Source organism: Dasypus novemcinctus, chromosome 5 (genome assembly GCF_030445035.2).
Source record: "Dasypus novemcinctus isolate mDasNov1 chromosome 5, mDasNov1.1.hap2, whole genome shotgun sequence".
In the NCBI taxonomy this organism is placed as follows: domain Eukaryota; kingdom Metazoa; phylum Chordata; class Mammalia; order Cingulata; family Dasypodidae; genus Dasypus; species Dasypus novemcinctus.
In genome coordinates this window covers 121,583,920-121,609,557 of record NC_080677.1, presented here as the reverse complement: position 1 = coordinate 121,609,557, position 25,638 = coordinate 121,583,920, and the positions used below count along the sequence as shown (strand labels likewise).

The window sequence follows — 25,638 nt, the reverse complement described above, 5'->3', positions numbered from 1 at the left end:
ACTTAGGTTTTAATCTCTTTGAGGAAGGCAATATTTTACCCAACATTCCCCACATCAGCAACTCTGAAAGTAAAAATGTAGAAAATAAACATACAAAAATAAAAATAAAAACAAACAAAATGGCTCCAGTCCTATACTCTATTTGTGCAGTTTCCATCTGAACTCTTACTCTCAAATCACCTGTTTCCAATATCTTTGGTTTCCAACGCCTAGTCCCTCAGGGTTTTTAAAATTATTATTATTATTATTAATAGTCTTATTTAGCTTCATGGATGTAACACTGAGGACTTGGTGTTCATGAATGACTTCAGGATTTCCTCCTTGATCATAATGCATGCTTTACCCCCATAATGTAGTATTTTTATAATGCTTTTGATAAACTAGTCCAGTTTTATATTCCATGTCCTAAGTTTACAAAACAGTCTTTGAGTATAACAAAAATTAAGTGATTATTTTTTGTTTTATTTTAGTTTGTTTCTAAATACTTTATTATGGAAATTTTCAAACATATACATAAGTAAAATGGCAAAATGACGCCCCCAGGAAGGCAACCCGCACCTTCAACAATTATCAATATATATGGTCAATCTTGTTTCATTTTAACCCTATCTATTTACCTCCCCTCCATTGTCATGGGACTGTGTTGAAAGATATCACTGCCATCATATCATTTCATCCATAAATACTCTAATGGGCATTTCTAAAAGATAAGGATTCTTTTTTTTAATATAGTCACACTATCATTGAATCAAAATGATTCCATAAAATCATAAATATCCAATATTCAAATTTATCTAATTGTTTCCTGCATATTCTTAAATATATTTTGTTTTTTAAAATCAAGATCCAAACAAGGTCTACACATAGCATATGTGTTTTCTTCACTATCTTTTGATCCCTACTCGTTATTTTTCCTAAAATTTATTTGTTAGAACAAAAGATCCTTTCCTATAGTTTCTCCTATTTTAGATTTTACTGATTTCATCCTTCTAATGTTTTAACACATTCTTCTATCCCCTGTATTTCTTATTAGATTTAGATACTCTATCAGATTCATATTTGGTATTTTTGAAAAGACTACTGGGTAGTCTTATTACTGTGTGACATCAGGAAATACATACTGACACTTTTTGCAATGTTTTGATCCATGAATTAAGGCAATGTCAACCTAATCTATACATTATACATTTCCCATAAGTTTTCTCTTAATGGTTTAGTGGGGGCGGAAATTGGTGTCATTTTACTTAAATGTAGACTTAACTTCTTTTCTCCTCAACACTGATTTCTAGCAAAAGAATTTTGAACCAGCCTATGGAGTTTTCCCCATGCTTTGCTTACATACATACAGAACCAAATGCTGTCTCAGGCTATAGCTTTCCCATAACACATGTAACTTGGTTTCTCTACCATGAGATAATATGATTCCTTTAACAAAAACAATCAAATTAATGGTGGGTTCTTTCTGTTTCCTGTGATTTTTGACTGTGAAAATATAGCATAAGTCTGACAAGGACTATAATAGACATGCAACTGACTTTGCGGAAGACCATACCTTGCTTGTCTTTCCGTACGAGACTAGACGCCACTTCTCTTCCCCACTTCCCCAGTTCCCTTCATTCATTATGGTGCTGTGCTTTTACTCTTAGGCAACTTCTTTTAAGTTCCCCTTAATTCTTTTTCATATGTTAATCTTGGTCAAAATGGCCAAGAGTGAATATTTTACTCTTTTTATATCCTCTAAAGATATTGAAATCAATTTGAAAGTCCTCCCCTGCTACCTAACCCCCAAGTCCTCTCCAAGTCAGCCTTTCTCTTCTGGCTAAACCTACTTTAGGTACTTCACTTTCTGAAACAGTTCCCCTGTTCCACAAAATGAGGGTTTCTTTGGTCTGGTTGAAAGATATGGAGGAGGCCAGAGGATCTTCTTGAATTTTTAATTTAGAAATAAATATGATCCTTAGTGTCGTGAGACTGCCTGAGATTTTCAAAAGAATGAATAAGTGGGTGGTGAAGGATCAGGTGGAGGGAAACACTACTATTTTAGTTTCCCAGGTTACTCAAAACAAACACCTTGAAATGGGTTGGGTTAAACAATGGGAATTTATTTGCTCATGATTTTGAGGCCAAGAAAATGTCCAAATCAAGGCATCATAAAGGTGAGGCTTTCTTCCCAAAGACAAGCTGCCAGTGATCCTTGGATCCTCTGTCACAAGGCAAGGCACATAGTGTCGACTGGTCTCTCACTTTTGTCTGTCTTTTGCTTCTTGCTTCCATGGCTTTCTCTCTGCCTGAATTTCATTTTCTTATAAAGGATTCCAGTAATAGTATTATGACCCATCCTGACTGAGGTGGGTTGCACCTTAACTGAAGTGGTCTCATCAAAAGAATGGATGAACTTGAGAAACATGTTTTTCTGGGTTATATAAGCTTCAAACAAGCACATCTTCTAACTTTTTTTAAAGATTTATTTCATTTATTTCCCCTCTACTCCCCCCCCACCCCATTCTCCCCTTTGTCTGCTCTCTGTGTCTATTTGCTGTGTGTTCTTCTGTGTCTGCTTGTATTCCTGGGACTGATCCTGGGACCTTCCAGAGTAGGAGAGATTATTCTCTTGTACTACCTCAACTCCCCTGTTGTGCTGTGTCTTCTTATTTACTCTCCTCTGTGTCTCTTATTGTGCCATCTTGCAGCACCAGCTCTCAGCATTGGCCAGCACCCCTGCACGGGGCAGCTTGCATGTGCTGGGTGGCATTCCCATGCAGGGGGCACTCCTGTGTGAGGCAGCATTCCAATATGGGCCAGCACTCTGTGTGGGCCACTCACCATGTGGGCCAGAGTGCCCTCACCCGGAGACCCTGGGCATCGAACCCTCGACCTCTATAAGGTAGACAGGAGCCCAATTGGTTGAGCCACATCTGTTTCCCATCTTCTAACCTTGATAAGCCATGATATAGTGAGTCTAGCAAGAAAGGTAGTGTTTATTCACAGGTGATCAAAATAAGGCATATGTGAGAGGAGGACACAGAGGTGGACAGAAAAGACTGGGGCATAGTGCTACATTGTCAGTAACAGTAAGAGATAAAAGACATGATACAGCAGCATTGTATGCCAGGAGAGTTGTGGGCACTCAGAGAGAGAAAGGCAACACAATGCAGGCTGAGTCCCTTCTAAATAGAGAGAACTATACTTACAGATCAGGCTCTCAAATTACCTTTCAAACCAGCTATATTATCAGACCAACGACAATTAAGATAGGAAGCAAGGAATCTCCATGCCCAAGGTTACACTTTTAGAAGCAGAACTTTCTACCACAACATCCCTTTGAGATCAGAAGCATTGTTGGGAGGCAATGAATTCTCTCCTGAACACATTTTCCCAAAGAAATAATGCTGGGTCGATATGCTTGTTGATAAATTGACCTGGAAGAAATGATGTGGAAAATACAGCCATGAGACACATGGTATTAAAATAGTAGACCTTCTTTTTATGTGCTTTCTATCTCACATAAAAACTAGCCCTCCTTTATTCCCCCACAGTCCCATTGTCCCCCCTTTCTTTCCTGGTGATAACACAGGACTGTGCTTTCAGAAAAAATTAAGAGTAATGTTGTCAACCCAGAGAAACCTTCCATTTTTATGGATGACCTAATATATTTCTTTATTTGTAGATGACATCATAATGACATCATAATATTTGTAGAAAATCCTAACAAATCTGCCCAAGAAAAGCTATAATAACTAAAAGTCAATTTAACAAGGCCCTAAAACACAGGGTAAGTGTATATTTTTAAAGTGGTATTTACGTATACTACCAATTAACAACTGGAATTTTAAATGTAAAAAAATAACACTTGTAATAGCTTAAAATCATGAAATAACAGGCATAAATTTAACAAAGTATATGCAGAAACTGTACACTGAAAAGTAGAAGGCATTGCTGAGTGGAATTTTTAAGACTTAAATAAAATGTGATGTTATATTAACAGAGAAAACTTAATATAGTTAAGAAGTCAATTTTCCACTAATTTTTCTATAGAATCAACACTAGACCAATCAAAATTCTAGCATGATTTTTATAGAAATTGAGGCAATCACTCAAAAATTTAAGTAGAAAGGCAAAGGACCTAAAATAACCAAAACAAATTTAGAAAGAGCAAAGTTGGAGGACTTACACTACCTACTATAGAGTAATCAAGACTGTCTGTCACACTGGCAGAAAGACAAATATACAAATCAAAGGTGCCAAACAAAGAACACCGGAAATAAAAACACACATATGTGGTCAGTTGCTTCAATAAAGTATCCTCAGTGAAGAATGCTACAACAACTAGATATCTTTGTGTAAAAATAAATAAACAAACAAACAAGCAAGGAAACAAACCTTAACCCTAATCACAACATATATTAAAAGTAATTTGAGGGAGTGGACGTGGCTCAGCAGTTGAGCACCCACCTCCCACATTGGAGGTCACAGGTTCAGTTCCCAGTGCCTCCTAAAGAAGGCAAGCAATGAGCAAACAACGAGCAGACATCAAGCAAAAACAATGAGCAGACAACGAGAAAAAACAAATGAGCAGGGAGCGGGTGTGACTCAAGCACTTGAGCCCCTGCCTCCCACATGGGAGGTCCCAGGTTTGGTTGCCAGAAAAAAACAAACAAATAACAAGCAGACATGAGCAAAAACAATGAGCAGAAAATGAGTGCAAACAATGAGCAAAAACAATGAGCAAACAAATGAGGGAGCCATCTCGGGGGTTGGGAGGATTTTTTTTTAAGTAATTTTAAATTAATCATAGACTTAGATGTAAGAGCAAAACTATAAAACTTCTAAAAGAAAACATGGGAAAATATTTATCAACTTTGGTTTGGCAAAGATTTCTTAGATAAGACAAAATGTACAAACCATAAGAGAAAACAATTGAGAAATTAATGCTTTTGAAAATCCCTGTTAATAAAATGAAAATATATTTTCCCACATTTTGGGAGAAAATATTTGTAAAGCATATATCTCATAAAAGACTTCATGTATTTGGAATATATAAAGAATTCTTACAATAATAAGAAGAAAAATAAGATTTTTTAAAAGGCCAAAAGGGTGCACCTGAGGATTCTAGATATCTAGATACTATAGGCAGGGCAGACAATCTCAGGAATTTGATACCCTGTCAGTGGGCCTTATCTTGGGATACATTTTCTTCAATATAATAAAGTTAGAATCATTTATAATTTCCCTATACATGGCTCTTGTTCCCCTTTTCTTTGAACCTATAATTAGCACTATATTCGTTAAAAATATGTCCCAGAGAACCGATTATTAGCACTATACTCATTAAAAATATGTCCCAGAACCCTGAATCTCAGCATAATTGCAACATCTACTCTGCAGTTCATCAGACTTTCCCAGGACAGCTAACAAATTGATGATGATGGACAACACCCATTCCAAAAAAACAAGAGTATCTACAACTGCAAGCAAGAAAGTTCCATCCATCTGCCCCATGGGATCAAGCTCCCCCCAATCAGAAACATAGTAGGTATCACCATCTTACAATCCTCAGGACTGAGGAATGAACAAATACAAGGGGGGAATGCAAATATAGACTAAAGTAGCCTTGCTATTATTCTAGCAATGGAAGATCTTGTAGCATTGATATGAAGGCAGTGGTCACAAGAGGTTCTAAGGGGAGGGAAAGGGAAGAATAGGTATAACATGGGGCATTTTTGGAACATTGGAATTGTTCTGAATGACACTGCAATGATGGATACAGGCGATTATACATTTTGTTAAAACCTATAAAAAATGTGCAGTGCAAAGTATAAACTATAATATAAACTATTGACCATGGTTAATAGCAATGCTTCAAAATATGTTCATCAATGTGTCAAATGAACCATACTAATGAAAGATGTTGTTAATAGGGGAAAGTGTGGGAGGAGAACAGCTGGAGTGTATGGGAATCCCCTTACATATTCAATACATCTTTTATGGAATCTAAAGCTTCTTTAAAAATAAATAAAAATTTAAAAATTAAAAAAAAAAATTTAAAGGCCAAAAGATTTGAATAGACACAGTACTAAAGAAGATATACAAATGTCAAATAAACTCATGAAAAGATACTCACATCTTTTATCATTAGGAAAACAGAAATTAAAACCACAATGAAGTACAAGTATGCACCCACTTAAATGGGTAAAATTAAGAAATTAAGGATGTGGAGAACAGGAATTTTCCTACACTGATAGCAGAAATGCAAAATGTTACAGTCATTTTGAAAACAATTTGGGCAGTTTCTTATAAAATTTAACATAAATTTAAACAGAACCCATGAATCTCACTCCTAGATACCAACTCAAGGGAAATGAAAACATAAGTACACATAAAAACTAATATCCAACTGTTCATTACAGCTTTATTCATAGTAGCCCCAACCTAGAAACAACCCAAATGTCTATTAGCTTTGGAATGTATAAACATATTCTGATATAACCATGCAAAGGAATACTACTTGGCAGTAAACTGAAACATCACTGATACCTGCAACAATATGAATAAATCTCTGAAGTGTTAAACTAAGAGAAAGAAGCCATATACTCAAGACCATAGAGTGTATGATTCCATTTATATGAAATTTTATAGAAAGCAATGGAATAGTGGCTAAAAAAAAGCATTAGAGGTTGCCAGGTGTATTAGCCAACCAAAGGGGTGCTGATGCAAAATACCAGAAATTGGTTGGTCTTTTAAAAAAGTATTTATTTGAGGTTTGAGTGTACAGATCCCAGGCCATAAAGCATAAGTTACTTCCATCACCAATGTTTATTTTCACATGTTGGAGCAAGATGGCTGCCAATGTCTTCGAGGGTTCAGGCTTCCTGGGTTCCTCCCCTCCTGGCCTTGCTTCTCTTTCCTCTGTGTGCTTATTTCCTGGGACTCCAGCTTAAGGCTTCAGCGTTGAACTCCAACATCAAAACTCCAACATCAAAAACCCTTAACTCTGTCCTTTGCCATGCCTTTTATCTGTGAGTCCCCACGTTCCAAAAGATGGGAACTTAATGCCCTACTGGCACAAGAGGTTTACATAATTAATTAAGTAAACTATGAATCCAATATAATCTAATATGCCCAGAGAAAAAGATCAGTTTACAAACATAATCCAATATTCCTTTTTGGAATTCATCAATAATATCAAACTGCTACATTCCACCCACCAAGGGGTGGGGACTCAACGTCCTAATGACGTGGCCCAATCTAAGCCCTAATCATAACTTAATCATGCCCAGGTACAGACCAGATTACAAACATAATCCAGTATCTATTTTGGAATTCATAACCATATCAAACTGCTACACCAGGGGTTGTCTGTTAAAGGAGAAGACTGCAAAGGGGCCCAAGGGCTATTTTGGGAGTGGTGGAAAGTTCTGTCAGCACTGTCCAATGTGACTTTCTGCAATAATGGGGACATGTTCTTTATCTGTCCCATTACCCACTGGCCACACATGGCTATTAAACACTTGAAATGTGGCTACTGTGGTTAAGGAACTGAATTTTTTATTTTAATTTTAATTCAATAGTCATGTAGAGCAACTGTATTGGAAAATACAGTTCTATGTCATGATTATTATGTTAGTTATACCACTGTATACAATAGGCAAAACATCAAAATCTATACTGAAAATTGGTGAAATTCATAATTCATTATATGTAACTTATATATCAATAAAATTGATTTTTAAAAAGAAAGTATATACATAAGTATGCAAAAAAAACACAAAAAGTTGTTCAAGAAAAGAAAAAATATATATATTTTTTACTACATGGGTCATCTAAAAAATATATGTAATCATAATAAATTACATTATAAGTATCCTGGAAGTATAGGTGAGATGGCAAACGTACACATGTGCTGTGGGAAGGAGGAGAAAAGAGATATTAAGAACTCATCGTTTTTACTGGAAAGCCAATAGATGATGGCAAAAACTGAAAAGGAGGAGAAGAGAAAGAGATAGAAACATGTCATTTAGAGACAAGAAGAATTCTCTCAGTTCAAGAAGTTAAATGTGGTTGCAACTGCAAAAGGAAAATGGAGCAAGGATCTACTGGTTTTCTTAGCAACACTCAATGTAATTAACTGAACTTTTAAGTTATGCCAGTGTATAAATTATCCAGATAAGAGATAATCCTGCATTCATGGGTTGTTGTTCCCAATTGAAAAAGGCTGGTCTAGGTGAGGCTGTTTGTTTACGCCCCTCCTGGAAAATATTCCTGTCAAGGCCATGATTTGTGCTCCACTCAGGACCAGGTCTTCCATGTAACCACCATGTGAGCATACTCTCGTTCTGTTTAAATTATAAGATTTTTTCTCCATCCTTTTGTCTTTTTGAGTCTCTAATTTCTGGAGATGTCCTCAGCTTTATCTTCCAACCACTTTAATATGTTTTTCATTTCTCATTTTAGTTTTTAACTTTAAGTCTGTGATTTCTATGAATTTTCTTTTTCTAAAGTATAAAGTTCTTACTTCAAAGATAAAGTACCTTTTCTTAAATCTCTGAGTATATTAATTTCAACTTCTTTTGAAGTTTTTTCTTCCTGCACTGTTTCTACCACATTGCTTTTGTTATGTTTCATTATTTTGGTCTGTTACTAACACATGATTTCCTCAGATAAATTCTAATATTTTCTGTTTTTTGTTTTGTTTTTGTTTGGGGTTTTTTTTTTTTTTTTTTTTTTGGCTCATTGGATGTTCATTTTGAGTTTTGAGTGCATGAACTGTGAGCTTCTCCTCAGAGTCATCTAGCTGGGATCTAAAACAGTGTCTTTAGACCTTTCCACTTGGACTGATCACATTTCCCCAGAGAAGCCTGTCCCAGCCTCCTATCTAGAAAGGAAAGTCTGACTGCCAGCATTGTGGCAGCAAGTGAGAAAACAGGCTGGAATCTCAGGATTTGTTGTCAGTAACCCACCCAAAACTGCTGGTGCCTCTGAGTCTGGAGAATTTCTATTTTACTATCTTCAGAGGATAAACCTCCAATTTGCTGCCAAAGTCATCCAGGGGCACTGAGTAGATGGTGGAATCTAAGTACTTCCTTAACAATCAACCTTATGTTATCACACCCACCCTGCCCCCATGACTTCAATGCCAGTTTCAGAGGTACCTTCCACTGCCAATTTTTGAAAACTTAAACATTTCATTGAACTCTTCCTCTATCTCTATTCTCGCCAGTAATAGGAAATTGACAACCAAGTTTAGCAAGCCATTTCTATAGTCCAGTATACTAATCAGGGCACCAACAGCCAAGACATAAGCATTTCGACAAGTAAACCTGATTGGAAGATTGTTTGGTTTTAGATAACTATCCATTTACTCAAGCGAACCCTGACTTAAGTCTTTTCCCTGCTCAATGCATAAGAAATCTTTTCTGGGAAGCGGACTTGGCCCAGTGGTTAGGGCATCCGTCTACCACATGGGAGGTCTGTGGTTCAAACCCCGGGCCTCCTTGACCCATGTGGAGCTGGCCCATGCGCAGTGCTGATGCACGCAAGGAGTGCCGTGCCACACAGGGGTGTCCCCCGTGTAGGGGAGCCCCAGCACAAGGACTGTGCCCCATAAGGAGAGCCGCCAGTGCGAAAGAAAGTGCAGCCTGCCCACAAATGGCGCTGCATACACGGAAAGCTGACACAAGATGACACAACAAAAAGAAACACAGATTCCTATGCTGCTGACAACAACAGAAGCGGACAAAGGAGAAGACGCAGCAAATAGACACAGAAAAGAGACAACCCGGGTGGGGGGGAGGGAAGAGAAATAAATAAATAAATAAATCTTTAAAAACAAGAAAAGAGCTTATTTTCTATCAGCATTAAACATAAATTCAGGCATTCATATTTAACAAGACAAATTATTTATTTCATGTTTCCACCACTGAACTGAACACTTGACAAGGAAGATGGTATTCCACCAATAAGTTTAGGTCAAACAGGCCCCACCTCTAGAGGATGATTGTGACACAATAGAAGATGAGTAAAATGGATACTGGGAAGGCAATCAGTGTCCACCAGAGAGCATCTGATCTAACTCCTTCATTTTATAGATAAAATAAACCTAAAAACAAAAGGAGATTAATGGGTTTCCAAATTTACATAGTTTGTCTATTCTGGGTTAAAAATTGAATCACAGTCTACTGAAAATCAGTCCCCTACATATTTCCAAAGAAGGAGGTGGACTGGAGAAGGAAAGGCATGATAGAAAAAGAAATCTATAAATAATAGGCAAGTATGTGGTAATAAACACAAACTAGAATAGTTTACCCAGAAAACCAATAGAAATCGGTGAAGAATAATAATCATATTTCTGAAAGAAGTCTCCAGGAAACTGAGTGAATCTGAGATGAGTAATTAAAAACAGAAAACATCAGGGGTAAATAGAAGCCAAAAATGTAGTACACAGGCAATGAATTTAAAAGAGGACCTTGAACCAATCTAAAAAGCTACAGGTCCAAGAAAGGTTAACCCTCTTCTTTTTAGTTGCAGCTCAGACATGACTGAATTAGAAAACTGAAGTCAAGATAGAAACCAGAATGCAGAGGAGAACCATCTACCTAACCAAACAGGCAAGTATTCCTGTTGCTATTGTTCTCATGTCTTCTGCTTACTATGTTGAAATCTGTAGGTTTGTACTAGGGATCTATTTCTTTTTTTTTTCCTTCTTTATTTTCTTTTAAATGTTATATTCAAAAAATATGAGGTCCCCATGTACCCACCATTCCCCTTACCCCACTCCTCCAATATCAACAACCTCTTCCATCATTGTGGCACCGTCACTGCACCTGGAGAATACATTTTGGAGCACTGCTGCACCACATGAACAGTGGTCTACATTGTAGTTTGCACTCTCCCCTAGTCCCCCAAGTGGGCCATGGCAGGAACACAGTGTCCAGCATTTGTCCCTGCAGCACCACCTGGGACAACTCCAAATCCTGAAAATGGCCCCACATTATATCTCTTCTTCCCTCTCTCTACCATCAGCAGGTACTGTGGCCACTTTCTCCACATCAATGCTACAATTTCTTCCATTACTAATCACAATAGTTCTCCAGCAGAACACCAGTAAGCCCACTCTAATCCACATTCTATTCCTCCATCCTGTGGCCCCTGGGATGGTTATATCCAGTCCCCCTCTACATCAAGAGGGGTCTAAGATTCCACATGGATGATGGAAACACTTCTCCTGCTTGCAGTTGTAGGCACTCTTGGCTCACTGGTGTAGTGGTTGACCTTCTTCACCTCCCTGTTAGCTGGCCTAAGTCCAATAAACCAGAGGGTAGGAGTTGCAAGTCTGCTGAGTCAGGGCCTGGCTGTCACATGGACAGTCCAGAGATTCAGGTCTCCTGAGTATATACCAACCCCAATGCCAACCACAGGTCTGGTAAAAGTAACAGAAGAGGCATGTGTAGAAAGGTCATATCTGAGTCCAACTCCATCACACTCAGGAATACAAACTCCAGAGTAGGGCCAACTGACATGGCACTGAACTCCAGAGTCATCTGCCATGACCATAGAACCATGTGGGTCTTTGTATCCTCAGGAGAACCAGTACCTGTGTTTCTATCTACTTTGGCTCTCTCTGGTACCCAGGGATCTATTTCAATGCAATGTGCACCAGCTAAATGGAAAGGCATGGAACATTCGCCCAATCTATGTAAAGAGAATACTGCAGCATTGATTGGTTGAGCATGTCAAGAAAGAAAGGTCGAGCTTATGGTGAAAGGAGATAGAGCATAGGCTGACTAAAATTCATGGTAGAGAAAGTTTAAATGGAAGTTATGGAAGAAAAAGCTTTGAAACCAATCATATATAGGCTTGTGGTTTAAAAGAAACTAACAGAATAATTAGGAAAATATTCACACTCTCCAATAATTAATAATGTGATGAACTGTCCAGTCTCAGATTAGACAGATGGATGACTAGAGATAGATAGATGATTGATATCATTCAACATGGGTCTTAATTCTCTAACTGGAGTTCTCTATAAGAAAATAAATTCTAGACAAAGAGAGAGATAGCCACGGAAGCAAGAAACTGAAAGAAACAAAATCCGGAAGAGAAGAGAGAGATAGGCAGACACCACCATGTGCCTTGCAATATAATTGAGGAGTCCAGAATCACCAGCATCCCCTTTGGGGGAAGAAAGCATCACCTTAATGATGACTCAATTTGGACATTTTCACAGCCTCAAAACTGTAAGATTGTATGCAACTATTTCCCATTATTAAAAGCTAACCTATTTTATGCTCTCTGCTTTCAGCAGCTTAGCAAACTAAAAAAAATGATTAGATAGATAGATAGATAGATAGATAGATAGATAGATAGATTGATAGATAGACAGATAGATATAGGTAATAGAGTGATCGAGAAATGAAAGAGAGAACTCAACCCTCTCTCTTTTATTGGGAAGTGAGGTGAGATGGAGAGAGATTAATTCATACCAAGAACATTCAAGGCCAGAATACATGAAGAAGTAAATGTGAAGAAGTAAATTATTGTCTATTAATTGAAGAATTGGTCACTCAATCAGGAAGAAAATGCTTGCAATTAAAAAGCATAATTCAGTCTAGAGCAACAAACGCAGTGGAAAGGAGTCAATGATTTCTTCCATAAGTGTAATGTCAGAAAAAATAAAGGAAGGATTCTAGAATTAGGACAGTCATGGGGAGCTGTAGTTAGAGCTTTTCAGTTAAAGGTTCAGGTTGCAATTACCTCAGTTGGCTGAGGACAATACACAATCTGGCTTCCAGTAAGTAAGAAGGGTATCTCTAGCAATGTGGAGTAAGAATTAACTAGGCAACAAAAGGGTGAAACAGGTTGCAACTGTTATCATAACTAACCACTACTAATTTCTGAGCCACTCTTATGCTTACCCTCAGCACTTCCCACATCAGTGCTAATCCTCATGACATTCTTAAAAAGAAGAGGTTTCGGTTTTGTGAAGCTTTGCAAAAACAAAAGGTAAGCAATTTATATCAACTGGATATTTGATATAAAAAGAAACCCAATATTTCACAGCATAGGACAAAACAAAAATGTTCACATTTCAGACATTCTGAAACTTCTTGAATGCTCAATATTTTATATGAAAATGAACAGCCTTTGATTTAAATTCAATTTAAATTCTCATGGATTCATGAAAAATAATATGTGGAGAACACATTTTTGGAGTAACAAATAAGTGTCTTATAGGTGTGATTGTGTATGAAGATTAACGTTCATGAATGTATGCATGATATAAAAGGTGCCTTCAGGGCATGGATAAAAACTTTCAGACAAAATCTCCATGCACTCCAGTCCTTTGTTCTCCTTTAAGAAAGCACATGGGATCTCAATAAACAAAAGAACTGCAAAATAGAAGGAAAATATGTTGGAAAAAATCCATCCTACCATTTATTTTTTTAAATCCTTGATATTCGTAGCATGAATTACAGCTGCAGTTCAAAATACAGAAATTCTTATTCAAAAAATTTGCACTGACGTTTGGGTGGCTCAGCAAACCTCAGCAAAACCTGAATTCTGTAGCTCTTATAGGTTGCTAATGGAAATATTAACTTCAGTTATCAATACAGACACACACCACATACTCACCCAGGAGACATTTGGTCATTTGAAGAACTGCTAATCTAATCACTTTTTCAGCAAATTGCTGCTCAGATATTTAATCTATACCCTGGCCAAATACATTCCTGATATCTATTGTTCTTCATTTCCATTTGCTTTTTGTGTTCCTATGGTAAAGCAGAGAATATTTTAAGAGAATTATTGAGTTGGCAGAATACAGAAAGTTTCCTGAGTGAATTCCACTTCTTTAGACAGCATGTGTGTGTTCTATGTTATAAACACTTATTCATAGGGTGGAAATAAGCAGAGAAAAGCTAAATAAACTAGAGCCATGTCCACACTCAGGAATCATCAACGAACTCTGTTGAAATTCCTATGAAGTCTAGATCTTAGGAAAGGACTGGGACTGAGAGGCCCAAGGTAGTTGCATGGACAGCTGATAGTTAAGGCTGTCAATTGAGATTGATACCAGATGATTTTTTAGGAAGTGTTTTCTTTTTTTGAGAGTTTAATATTTTGTTGTTTATTTTGTGGGTGTCCACCCACTGAATTATCTCCCCATGATAAAACGAGCACTTCACATTCCATATAAGCATGTGCCAGATGCTGCATCCTTTCCCACACATATTTTCTTTATTTTTTTATTTTTTTTATTAAATCGTCTTTTTTTAAGGTACATAAATCACAAAAAATGTTACACTAAAAAATACAAGAGGTTCCCACACACCCGACACCCCCCCACACACACTCCTACATAATCAACCCAGAAGAACTGAAAACAAGGACACAAACTGATATATGCACTTCAATGTTCATAGTGGCATTATTCACTATTGCCAAAAGCTGGAATCAACCCAAATGACCATTAACAGATGAATGGATAAACAAAATGTGGTGCAGACATACAATGGAATACTACTCAGCTGTAAGAAGGAATACAGTACTAACACATGGGAGAAATAATGTTCTTGACCAATGGAATGTAACTATGCAGGTCAATAAAGACACTAGTGTGTTCTTCTAGAATGCATCTGTTTGCCCAAGACATAATTCCTTTTAATTCTTTACCCCAAAGGCTGGTGCCACTGCGACCACCTGTCAATGACAATAGATGAGATCAGAACTTCCCTCCCACCTGAGAATTCCTCAACATCTGAACAAAGACAATAGCCACTACATTTGACATGCTAAGAGGTGCAGAATATAAGAAAATAATGGAAAAGCCTCTTTCCTTTCCATTAACTGCCCCTAGCTCTCAGTCATCCCTAGACCAAAATTTCAAAGAAGTAGTTTGAAGACAGATTTACACTTAAAAATTTTATCTCCCACCTCTAATCCTGGGTGGAGGAGAGAAAATCATCAGTGTTCAGCCCCTGACTGACCTCTTAGCCTGACTGTAGAATCAGGAACTTCTGTGAAGGAGGAGAAAGAACAGAGACACAAAGACAAAAAGAAAGAACAGAGACTGAGCTTATAGGCATATGAAATAAGAAGAGTTACCTGACTTTGTTCATGACTTCTTAGCATGTACTCCACATAAATCATGTCTTGAAGGAATTTTTTACTCACTAATTGTGTGCCTCTTAAAATATTAAGTAGGGGCCTTAATGCTTTCTGTCTGGATTTCCTAAGCACAAGAAACAAAAGAGTCTTGCATTCCTATTTATAGTTTCATAAACTTCTTTCCTACTCTTCCCTTTAGAGCTTCCTATCAGTTAGAAGGGACGGCAGTGGAAGAACCAATGGAAAATACTATGGATTAAACATACCCTCCTGGTCAGTTGATTGTCTCTGATAGAAGCACAAAGGGGTGCTTGGTGGGAAGATACCCCACACATCATCAAAGTTTGAATCCAAATTCTTCCATTACCAAGTTTGTGACTCTGGCCAATTAGTTAGTTAATCTCCCTGAGTCTTGGATACCTCATTTGTAAAATGTAAATCCTAAGAAAATTTTCCTAAATAACTTGATGTTTGATGAAAGTTATGTAATATGCATAAGGTACTTAGTGCCTCGTATATAATTTGTGTTCAATAAATTGTAGCTATTATTGATGGTCTAATTTATAATATCACTCTTCTTAAGTAAAGGGAAAATATGATTGTCACCATTTTACAAATGAATTGCAGAACCAATACTCAAAGAGATCTCTGAATTCTAGTCCCCTGCAGTGTGTGCCAATGTGGTATGTAAACATAACACCTTGATTTAGGATACAGTTCCCAGTGCCCAAGGAGATCAACTTTTCTTCTCTAGAGAACCAATATTAGTTCCCTTTTCTAGTTTTGCACAGAACTGCTTAGGAATATGGGACCAGGCCTGTAATTTTCCATTCCATCCTCTAATCCTTCAGAGATCCTGAAGATGTAACTATATCCAAGAATATAACTAATTGTTCTTTTTGGCAGTCAGTCACCAGTGTATATCCTTTATTCTGTAGCTAGGTGTGAATCAAGCAATCGTTAACTCCATTCTTCCTGAGAGTAGACAATTGAAAACTCTTGGTGAAGAAAAGGTTGAGAGATACAGACAACTTTATCAGCATAAGGTCCTCTTTAGAAGTGACAGTGAAGTTTGGGTGAAAGGTGAATTTATCATAAGGTATAATCTCCCCTAATAAAGTCTTGGAAAGTTTGCGAACCACCTTGAAAGATGACCCAGAGATCTCTGAAAAAGGAAGAAAAGAAAGAAGACGCATGACTGATATTATCACACATCACAAGCCTAATTACATACATACACACATGAGCACACCCAGGCATACAAAATTTCTTTCTATAGTAATCCATTTAGTCCTCTCCTCTCATCTCTGTCCATTTAATCCTTTATCTGTAGATGCCACATGTGGCCATATTGGATGTGCACCACACGATTCAAACAGTTGCTATTCACATAGACTGTGATATGAGTGATGCCACAAAGGGTTATGCAATGTGATGACTTGGGCTCTACTCCTTGCATAATTCCAGAGAGACGCTCTAACTCAAGAAACAGTTGAAAGAAGCATGGCAATGGAGGATCGAGGCTGTGAAAGTAGGAGGTTCTGTTAGGGAGACTTCTTTCAGAGTTGGGAGAAACAAGAAATGTGAGGTTGTACAAGATCCTAACTCAAAACTCCCCAGAAGCCACAAGTCTCTCCAACCACAGCAGTGAGATAGGTACCACATTGCTACTGAGTCCAATTTCTTTTTCCTTTTTTTGAGTTCCAAAATGTTGTTTATTTTGTCTCTTAACAACGGTACCATTTATCTCAGTCTCCTCATCGTTTTACTCTGAGTTTACTATGAAAATCCAATGGAAAATACACAAGATAGATTCCAAGGATTGACAGATTCAGAAGGCCTCATTAGATCATCAGATCAGCATCTTTTTTTTTTTTGTTTTTGTAAGGGGTGTTTACTTGGGGTAGGAGCTTACAGATACCAGGCCAATAAGCATGTTACTTTCCTCACCAAAGTCTATTTTCACATTTTAGAGCAAGATAGCTGCAGATGTCTGCAAGGGTTCAGGCTTCCTAGGTTCCTCCCTTCCAGGGTCTTGCTTCTCTCTGGGTTCAAGTTTCCTATCTTCCCAGGGTTTGCTTCTCTTTCCTCTGTGTGCTTACTTCCTGGGGCTCCAGCTTAAGAGTTCAGCATCTTTTAGTCAAACGTGAGTCCCCTTTTACCAAACATTATACAAACTTTCCTTGATCCTGTTTTTCTGGTCCTGAGAACTCCTTTAATTTTATCTGCTTGGAGCTAAAGGGTTTTGTTGGATTCCCCAGTTGGTGATAACCGGTCTTTGGCCAGGCTATTTTACTGACCATTGATGTTCTCACTGGGTCATATCAGTATGTTCAGTCATCTGGACCAAACACTTTATTCCTTCATGTTTAAGTTTTCTAATTGTCATAATTCTCCAAGGACAATATAAAACTGTGGTGGCCCCTAGAGGAACTTTTGATAAGAGGAAGATTGGTCAATTGAGAGGCATAAATTAGAACAAAAAGGGAAGAAAAAATTTATTGTCTAAACCAGCTGTAGTAACTCTCTTATATGTCTGTGATTGTCAAATTGGCTTTTTCTGATTCTCCTTTTTGCAGAGAGAAAGTAATTAATGTTTTAGAGTAAAAATTTAATAACTATCTGAAATTGATCTCCTTTTCTGGTTCTGTTAGGAGACTGAAGTTTAATTAGAAAAATACATATGTGTAAATATAAAATTTATTTTATTAAAAAGAGTTCATGATAAATAGATGATGGTTGGGCAAATTGTAGTTATTGAATTTTGCCTTAAAATAACTCTATGACAGGCTAAACTAAACTGTGGTGGGAAAATATTAAAATAGTAGTTGCTTCTTAGTGATATAATGGAATATGCCTAAGGAGGGACACAAGAGAACTTTCTGGGATGATGTTCTATATGTCAATTGGGGTTAGAGTTACACAGGTGTATCCATTTTTCAAAACAGAGCAAACGTACAATTTAAATTTTTTTTATTCTATATAAAATTTATATCAAGATAAAAACTGAAAACAAATATCAAGCTCTAGTTAATGACATGCATGTCAAAGTATTTAGGGAATGTGCATGTTTGTCTCCAATTTAACTTAAAATACATCCAAACAATAAGACAGAATGAAGAATGGAGAGAAAGATCATCAGATAGATAGATATGTGATAAAAGAGGACTATTAAAATGTTAGTGATGTAATACAGGTGAGTGGGATGTGGTTGTTCACTATAAAATTCTTTCAATTTTATTGAAAGTTTAAAAACTTCATAATAAAATTTTGAAAAGGGGAAAAGACTATCTTATTCTATTTTATCACCATGTAAAAATAATGTAAATACAATGTTTTAGTTAAGACAAGATTTGAGCTTAATTTCTCATGATTTAAAATTTTTAATTCTCACATTAGTTCTTTGGGCTGGATAATTATAACTTTTTCAAAATTTATTGATTATGAAAATATAAAATTTTGTTCAACTAAATGAAAATGAAACTGTAGTAACAAATTTCTTTTTCAAGGACATTGTGATGCACCTATCAGATCCCTTCTCAGTGAAGGGTTTGTTGCTCCATCTTCTGTAACTGCTGTTGGCGGTCAGTTTTCAACTGCTAGCCCCTTCAAGAACAGACTCATCTGTGAGAGCAGCCTCGTTCAAAGTCATGACTTTTGCAGGGGTGGCACAAATCCAATTTAGGAATTTCAACACAGTTTAAGACAATTCTGTTGGCCCACTACAACCACAAGCTCCCTTTGGGGCTGACCAACATGCAATTTGCCCTACACAACAGTTTGAGTTTTCCCTCTGCCCAATCCTGCTTCCTTCCCTCCTTTCCATAGTTGTTAATCCCACAAATATGAACTTATGTTTAACTTAATGTAAATGCAATTGTATAGATACAGGAATAATTATAGCTATGTGTGTATACATAAGCTACTATACGTGCATATATTTCCTAGTTCTGTCCACTGAGCAGGCCTAGCTGCAGTGGCACTCAATTAGCAATGATCACACTCAATGACCAGATGTTGGTTTATACTACCATTCTCCAAGAAAGAAATCAACATTCCTTGGAAAAATGATTTATTTTAGGACTGGGACAGGGGAAATACAAGATAAGCCCAGATCATCTTATAAAATCAGACAAAAACATAAGGATGAGAGCATGTCAAAGGGTCACAGGAGCCAACCTGAAAGAGCTTCCTGTGACCAATGCTGGATTATAATCCAATATAAAAGTACAAATTAAATATCCATGATATAAACAAATAATTTAGTAAATAAACAAATAGAGAAGAGAAAAATCTCCTGTGCAGAAGAATTCCAAATAATTTATGATGCTACTTCACCCTCAAGAAGATGGAACATAACTTCCTACTCTTTGAATTTGGGCTGCATTTATTTGTGTGTTTTTGTTGTTGTTTTTTTTGTCTTTATTTATTTTTTTAATGTTACATTCAAAAAATATGAGGTCCCCATTTACTCCCCAACCCCATCACTCCACTCCTCCCATAACAACAATCTCCTCCATCATCATTGGACATTCATTGCACTTGGTGAATACATCTCTGAGCACTGTTTGGGCTGCATTTAGTGGCTTCCCTTCAAAGAGTAAAATATGGAAAGAGAAAAAAAAACTGTATAATAGAGAAACTTGGAAAATAATACCTGGTAATTATCATCAGTGATAATTCATGCTGATAGCATGTTCCCTGATACGATGTAATGAGAAAGTCATTTCACTTCTGTGGCATTCTTCCCAAAAGTCTAATCATGAGAAAAACATCAGACAAATCGAATTTGAAGAACATCCTACAAAATACCTGAACAGTATTCCTTAAAACTGTCAGTCATGAAAAATAAGGAAAGACAGAGAAACTGTTACATGAAAGAAAAGACCAAAGAGGAGACATGATGACTAAATTTACTGTGGTATCCTGGATTGGATCCTGGAACAGAAAATGACATCAGTGGAAAAATTGATGAAATATGAACAGTCTGGAGTTTAATTAATAGTAATTTACTAATATTAGTTTCTTGGTTTTGATGAATATGTAATGGTTATGTAAGATGTTAAAATTTGGGGAAACTGGGTGAGGAGTTATGGGAATGTTCTTTACCATCTTTGCAAAATTCCTATTTACCTAAATCTCTTATGTGCTAAAAAAATTTATTTTTTAAAAATAAAAATCAGTTAAGTAGTTATCTTCGAGAGAAGGAAAAGAGTTTGTGATTGGAACAAAGCACAGAGAATGCCTTCTGGAATGGGTGCTTAAGTTCTATTTCCTGATCTGATTGATGATTATAATGATGTTTACCTTATAAAAAATCTTTACGCTTAAAAATGACCAAGAGACTTTAATGGCCAATGGTCATATAAAAAGATGCTAAACTTCATCAAGGAAATGAAAATTAAAACCACAGTACTATAACACTATATATAATCATTTTGCCTAAATCAAAAGACTGACAACAGTAAGAGTTGGGGAAGATGTGAAGAAACAAACTCTTTTACGTTGCTGGTGGGATGCTAACTTGGTAGATACACTTTGTAATACCATTGGCAGTTACTAAATCTGAACAAAATATGTCCCAACAATTCTACTCTATGATATGTACTCAAAAAAATGTATGCACGTATGTTTATCAAAAGATAAATGGAAAGGTCTTCTATGTTCATGGATTGGAAAATAAATATCATGAAGATGTCAGTTCTACCTAAATTAATTCATAGATTCAACACAATCCTCCAAAAACTTCAACAGCCTTTTTTGTAGAATTGGAAAAGCTAATTATTAAATTTATTTGAATGGGTAAGGGCTCCTTAATAGCCAAAAATATTTTTAAAAAGAAGAATGAAGTTGGAGGACTCTCACTTCCCAATTTTAAGGTATATTACTTAGCTACAGTGGTAAAAACAGCATGGTACTGGCATAAATATAGACATATTGACCAATGGAATCGAACTGAGAGCTTAGGAAGAGACCCTCAAATCTATGGTCAATTGATCTTTGACAAGGCTGTCAAATCCAGCCAGCAGGGTCAGAATAGTCTATTCAACAAATGGTGTTGAGAGAACAGGATATCCATATCTAACAGAAAGAAAGAGGAGACCTATCTCACAATTTATACAAAAATTAACTCAAAATGGACCAAGGATCTAAATATAAAAGCTAAAACCATAAAACTCCTACAAGAAAATGTAGGGAAGACCTTTTGGTAAGTGGTGTTTTCTTAAACCTTAAATCTAAAGCACAAGTAATGAAAGGAAAAAAAATAGGTAAATGAGACTTCCTCAAAATTAATCACTTGCACTTAAAATGACCTTGTTAAGAAGTTCAAAAGGCAACCTACTCAATGGGAGAAATTCTTTGGAAACCACATATCCGATAAGGGTTTGATTTCCATGTTGCTCAATGATAAAAAGACACACTACCCAATTTAAAATTGGGCAAAACACTGGAAGGAACATTTTTTCAAAAAGGAAATACAAATGACCAGAAAGTACATGAAAAGTTATTAGGGATATGCTGACCAAAACTACAGTGAGATATAATTTCATGCCCAACAGAATGGCCATTATTAACAAAACAGAAAACTACAAATATGAGAGGATGTGGAGAAATTGGAACACTCCCTCACCATTGGTGGGAGTGTGGAATGGGGCAGCTTCTGTGGAAGACAGTTTGTCAGTTCCTCAGGAAGCTGAGTATAGAAGTACTATATGATCCTTTAATCCTCTACTAGGAATATATTCAGAAGAGCTGAAAGAAAGGATGTGGACAAATAGTTACACACTGATGTTTATGAGACATTGGTAACAATTGCTAAAAGATGGAATCAACTTAAGTTTCCATCAACTGATGAATGGATAAACAAATTGTGGTATAGACATACAATGGAATACTATTCAGCTGTAAGAAGAAATGAACTTGGGAAGTATATGATGACATAATGAAGCTTAAGGATATTGAGTAAAATAAGCCAGGCACAAAAGGATAACTATTGAATGATCGCACTGATATGAACTTAATACAATGGGTGAATTTATGGAGTTAAACTATAAAGTGTAGTTGGCAGGAAACAGAATGTGAGTTGAGAAGGAGAGCTGATGCTGAATGTATGTAGAATGTTTAGTAAGGTTTATTGTAAATATGTGGAAATGGATAGAGTTAATGGTTACATATTATAATGATGAATACAGCCAAAACTACTGATTTATAAATGTGATTGAGGCTGAAAGGGGTAGTCTGGGGAAGTTAATGTTAATTGAAAGATAGCTAGAGGATAATCTAGGGACTGTATAATATAGTGATTTTGGTGATAGATGAGGACTGTGGTTAATATAAATGCAAGGATTTTCCCCTATTAAAAGGGTGTTAAGAGTATGGTGATATATGGGGAAAATACAACTAATGTAACTTATTGACTATAGTTAATATAGTAATATTTGTGCAGCAAAGGCAGAGAAGGTACTATATCAATGGTAAAGGTCAAAAAAAGAATATGAGTTTAATGAGAATATTAGTTTAACGAGATGTGAATATGATCTAGAAATTTTGTTTTAATTTTCTTCATTAGCAAGGAGACATTGGTCATGTCATTTGTGTTTATTTATACATCTTTCAGAACACTGGAGAAACAATTGAGTTTATTAGGATTGAATAAGATAAATATGCCTTGACAAGATTTTTAAAGTAATGCTTCTATGATTTGTTAAACTACCTTTTGCTTGTTGTTTTATATTTCAAAGTTGAACTAAAGTTTTTTTAAAAACAGATATGTAACATTGTTTGTAATAGAAATTATTGGAAACAACTCAACTATCCATCAAGCATAGAAAGGATAAGTCAATTGTGGTATATTCATAAAAAGCAATACTAGTCAAGGAAAACAATTGAACTGTAGATACACACAATCACATTGATGAATTTAGCAATGTTGAGTGAAAGAAACCAAACACAAAAGTCTACATATTTTTGTTACATGAATATAATGTTACAAAACCAAAAAAAATCTGAGGTAATAGAAGTCACACATGTGATTATATTTGCAAAGGAGAGACTGGGTAATAACTGGAAGGGGCACAAAAGAGGTTTCTAGGATATTGGCAATGTTCTCATTTCTTCACCTAAGTATTTGCATGGGGAAAATCATTTGTGCACCTGTCTTCTTTGCATCAATAAAATGTTTTTGGAAAAGTGTAAACTCAAAGACAAAGAGATCGTCTTCAATATGAGTGACAGATCATTTACAAATGAATGACTAATAAAATTATAAAAGACCTCTCAAAAGTAAAACCGGAAACCAGAAGACAGTGAACTAACACCTTTAAAAGAGTGAGAAGGTCCAGGGTTCCATCTCTGTACAGAACCTTTGAACAACCAGAAGGAACTGGCAGAAACATCTTTCTCAACGCTTCAGAAAGCATAAAGGACTATAGTATTATAATAGAGCAAGCACCAAATCAAGAAAAAGACCACTTAAAAGCAGGAGGATCTCCTGGTACTCTGGCTGACCCTGCAGCTTGCCTGTGCTTCCAGTGTGAGCCACTGGTCCAAGTTCCAGAGGTTTCAGAGTAACCCTTATGTACATACTGACAGAGAGAAAGAGAGAGGACTCTGTCATATTTGATCAGGCCATGAGGTAGAAAGGACTGCAGATTCACCCACAACTGAGCTCAAGATGAGTAGCCACAAGAGACTCAAGGAGCTGAGGCCCAGGGAGAGATAACTGACTGACCACAGCTGCGTTCAAGAAGAAAGTAGAGAGAATGGCAGACCCACCATCTTGCCTGCTTTGCCACGTGGCAAGACACCAGGATTACCCGTAGCTGAACTTGGTGAGAAAGCATCTCTGATGGTGCCTTTATTGGACATTTCACGGCCTGGGAACTGTAAGCTTTCACCGTAAATAAAATCCCCATTATAAAAAACAAACCATTTCTGGGACTTTGCATTGGCAGCTAAGGAACAGAGAGTGTCTACAACTGCAAGCAAGTTAGCTCCATCCATCTGCCTAAAGGGCTCTAAGTCCCCCTCTCAATTAGAAACAGAGTGGGCATCACCATCCCAAAATCCCCCAAATTGGGGAATGAACATGGACTAAAGTAAACTAATTATTATTCTACCATAGACTTATTGTTATTCGAGCAATGGAAGAATGCTTTTTTTTTTTTTTTGGGTGGTCACAATGTTTATTTTTAAAGATTTTTACCAAAAAAAAAAAAGTAAAAATCCAGTAAATATGAAAAATCTAAGAATATTTTCCTTAAGCTTTCATAAGGCAAAGGTCTTTCCACCAATTCTATTTTATTTCAACATAAAGAAAATCCCATTTCCAGTCTAATTATTGAGATGCATGTGCCCCCAAATGACTGAGAATAAATACAAGAAAGGCAAAAGGTGTAAAGCTAAAGGAATGCAAGTTTCTAAAAGAAAGTCTCAGAAATACCAAAAGTAGCAACGAAAAAAAAACACTTGGCCAGAATTTGCAGTACTTTCAGTCATCCTTCTCCTTTGCTCCATGTTTGAGGATGCGTGTGAACTCAATGTAGTTGAAGTTCTCCTTTGTCTCAATACGTGCTTCTCTGTACAGCTCCACGACCTCCTCACCGGTAAACCGATCCCCCATTGTTGTCAGCAGCTCTCTCAGGTAATCCTCCTGGATGGTGCCAGTTGCCTCTTCATCAAAGCAAGCAAAAGCATTTCTGAGGACATCTGGGTCTATTCCATTTAACTTTTCACCAAACATTGTGAGAAACATGGTAAAATTTATGGGTCCTGTAGCCTCATTCATCATAGCATCCAGCTACTCATCAGTTGGATTTTCCCAAGAGAGGCAACCATATCATGCAAACCTTCCTTGTCAATGAAATCAACTCTGTTCTGATCGATGATGCTGATGGCCTCTTTGAACTGCTGAATCTGTGACTGGTTAAACATGGCAAACACATTGGATATTGGGCACTGAGGGCTCTCCTTGGTGGTCTTGCTCTTCGGCCTTTGGCTCCTCATGGTGGTGGTTATATTCCTACGCAACCAGGAAAAACTGAGCACGTTGCTGTCGCTTTCATCACCCTTCCACCCCAAGAGTCGGCTAGAAGAATCCTTATCATTGATGTAAAGGCAGTGGTCACCAGAGGTTCTGAGGGATGGGAGAAAAAAGAATAGGTGTGATATGGTGGCATTTTTGGGACATTGGATTTGCCCAGCATAGTATTGCAGTGACAGATACAGGCCAGTGTATATTTTTTCAAAACTTACAAAATAATGGTGGAGAAAGTGTAAACTATAATATAAATTGTAGTTCCTGGTTAGCAGCAATACTTCAACATAGGTTCATCAATTTTAACAAATGTACCACACTAATGAAGGATGTTGTTACTGTGGAAAAATGTGGGAGGGGGAAGGAGGGGTGTATATGGGAATCCTTTATGTTTTTATACAGTATTTATGTAATCTAAAGCTTCTTTAAAAATAAAAAATAATAATTTAAAAAAGGACAGATGGAGTGAGAAATAATGAGTAAATAAAACAGCAAAT

The 25,638-nt window shown here is 36.7% G+C and overlaps 1 pseudogene; it reads right to left on the bottom strand.

The window, feature by feature from the left end:
• Positions 1-24,595: 24,595 nt before the first annotated feature.
• LOC101434426 (myosin regulatory light polypeptide 9 pseudogene) lies at positions 24,596-25,119 on the bottom strand (annotated as a pseudogene).
• Positions 25,120-25,638: the final 519 nt, after the last annotated feature.